Source organism: Brassica oleracea, chromosome C9 (genome assembly GCF_000695525.1).
Source record: "Brassica oleracea var. oleracea cultivar TO1000 chromosome C9, BOL, whole genome shotgun sequence".
NCBI lineage: Eukaryota > Viridiplantae > Streptophyta > Magnoliopsida > Brassicales > Brassicaceae > Brassica > Brassica oleracea.
The window spans coordinates 26,605,036-26,607,776 of NC_027756.1; the positions used below are offsets into that span (position 1 = coordinate 26,605,036).

At 34.7% G+C, this 2,741-nt stretch overlaps 1 long non-coding RNA gene across 1 annotated transcript; it reads right to left on the reverse strand.

Moving 5' to 3' along the window:
- Window positions 1-1,677: 1,677 nt before the first annotated feature.
- Window positions 1,678-2,733, reverse strand: LOC106316012. Its single transcript, XR_001264701.1, has 4 exons — window positions 2,443-2,733; window positions 2,203-2,352; window positions 1,988-2,122; window positions 1,678-1,898 (listed from the first exon to the last, which is right to left on the reverse strand). It is a non-coding gene; the product is annotated as an uncharacterized LOC106316012 (long non-coding RNA).
- Window positions 2,734-2,741: the final 8 nt, after the last annotated feature.

Genomic DNA, 2,741 nt, shown 5'->3' on the forward strand with positions numbered 1-2,741 from the left:
GCCTATAGCGAACTGACTTGTTAACTCGAACCTCAGATTATCTATTCAAATCGTATTATGCTTTACTTGACTGTCTGAAAAAGAACTAAAACCCTGAAATAATTCTAAGTAAGGAAAAATTTGAAAACGGCCCAAGTCTGATCGAGGAAGTCGAGCCAGACTCGTACTGGTGTTACGAAAAAAATGGGTCGGGTCCTTTCACATTGCCCCGCGACATAGTTCTTGTTTTATCTCAATATTTGTTGGGGTTATTGTAGTTGTGAATTTTGCGTTTTGAGTTGTTTTTCAAGTTTTTTTATTGTTATAAGGTTAGAGTTGTGATTATGAACTGTGTATGCATTGTTCTCCAGTTATGAAGGACTAAACTGTGTAAGTAATGTGATTGATATAGTTTGTGGTGTTGTTTGCTGTGTCACTGAGACTTATTGTTTGTTTGTCTTTTTAATTTGTTTCTTGTATTGTTGAGAGTACATAAATTATAATAAAGTTGTTGAGAGTACAGTTTTTGGATAGTTTTTCTCCAGTTTAGTTGTGTAAGTTTGGTGTATTAAGTAATAATTTTTATTATCATGATTATGTTTATTATATGTTTTTATTTTATTTTTAAACTTGTTGCTCTTACCAAACCTTTAAAACAAATACATGAAGACTTGTAGAAATAACTATAAAATAAGTGACATTTATGAGTATTTGGGCATTAATGAGTTTTAAACGAATTTATGTATTTCTCGTAAGAAGACAATAGCATTGGGCTGTTGACATTGGCCATGTAAGATATTTTTATAAGACAAGAAGACTGAGCATGTGGAGATGTTGTTGCCGTCTTTGTGTCTGTCGGGATTGTCTCTTGTATCTACTGGTATGACTGTGTTTGTTTATCTTTTATTTGAAGGGTAATATGTAAAAAAAAATCATTGTTAGTAGTATTTATCAGAGTTCGTAATTTACTCTGTTTTTTTGTTTAGGTAATTTCACTGATCTTGGTTGTCGTCTTCGTCTTCTTCGTTGCGAAAATAAGTTTGTAAATTATTAAATAACTGGTCGTGTAGTTGTATTTGTTTAGTTGACTCGATATATGTGTCGTTGAGTTTTAGTTGAGTTTATTGGTTTGGTATATTTGTTTTGAAGTTTATTTTTAAGATTAGACAAAAGAAAGAGGTCATTAATGATTCGTCTTTTTTGGAAGAACAAAACTTGGGTTCATCCCCTATGGTGAACTCTCAAATTCACATTTTTTATTAACACCAATCAAATTGACACGTAAGATTAGGAAAAAAAATATTAAACTAAAAAAAAGGAAAATAGCTTTAAAGAAGACGTCGCCCGTTAACCAAATAAAAGAACATGATCTTTGTTTCATCAATTAGGTTTTAAGAATCCTATTGAAATTTGATGTCAGGAAGCTGCTCAAAAATAATTCATAGCGTTACATACAGGTTCGAGCTACGTTCTGCATCGGTACGTTGCTCAGTTGCTTCATCATATCCCTCATCCGCAACAGGATCCTCCGGAACAATATCGGGAACGCAAAAGATCTTCCGAGACATCATTTGGAAATACATCCGAACTTTTTCTTATGAATGTAGCATTGTAGTATCAGAACAGACATAACAGTCAAATGCTGGCTTTACTTTTTATTGAATCTTGCAATATACTTGCTCTGATAAGGGGACTAGAGATAAATAAAAAATGTTTAAGGTAAAGGGACTATCTCAATGTTAAAGTTTATGTTTGGTTTTACAATTTTCACGTGAGATGGCATTGCCTGGAAGCACAACTTCTTGAAAATATTCCACTACTGAAGAGACTACAAATGATGTCTGAAGCAAGGATTGGCCACCTGATGCATGTGTTGAAGCCAGAGAGATGTGCTGACTTGGTTATGCCACTCTTTTAAACTGTCAAAAAGCAGAATGGGACCAAACTCATTGTCAGTTTTGCCACTCTCTTACACGCTACGGAGATATGAACAACAAAATGTATGTACCTTTTCTTGGTTGTACTTCTTCCTTATAGCAACGAGGGTGCTTCCACTGGTGTTAAGCTGCAAATCCTACATTGCAAGTACTGTGTTTTTAAGGGCAGGCGTCTCATATCTGGTGTAGTGCTTCAGAGTTGGGTTCTGTATAGTAATAGCATTCACATAAGCAAAACTATCTTCCTCCAAAGCAATTTCACAGTAGTCAAGAAATGTGGGCTCACCCAAGGATGGTTAGATTGGTCAAGCGTCCATCTTGCTAAAAAAACAGCTGAGGCAGCTATTAAGGACGGCATGAGCCTTAGAAAACTATATTCCACAACAGTCAATACTGCAACATAGTTTGCTAAGTACTCCATCTCAATATGGGGAACCTGTGTACGTACCAAACAAAAAAAGAACTTCAGATGTTTCTGCTTTGTAACTTTTTGGTTTACTAGAGAAATACTAGTGAATAAACTCACCTTGTCAAATGCTTGAGCTGCTTGAATGAACCGCCTGAAACACAGAAGAAGAAAATGACTTTATACATATAGCGTTTTAGTGTTTTACCTGAGAAACGTTTTGGTGGTGGGAACTGATAACCGAAAGTGCAGAAACTTCTAAACTTGAATCTCCATGCTCAGCAACTGAAAACAAGTTTCTCTGTTCAAATGCTCTTGGATATATATATATATATTCCGAAGTTGCTCACATTCTGTTCCTAATCTTGAGACAACTCAACTATGCATTTATCTGCAATTGGAAATATTCATATATATAT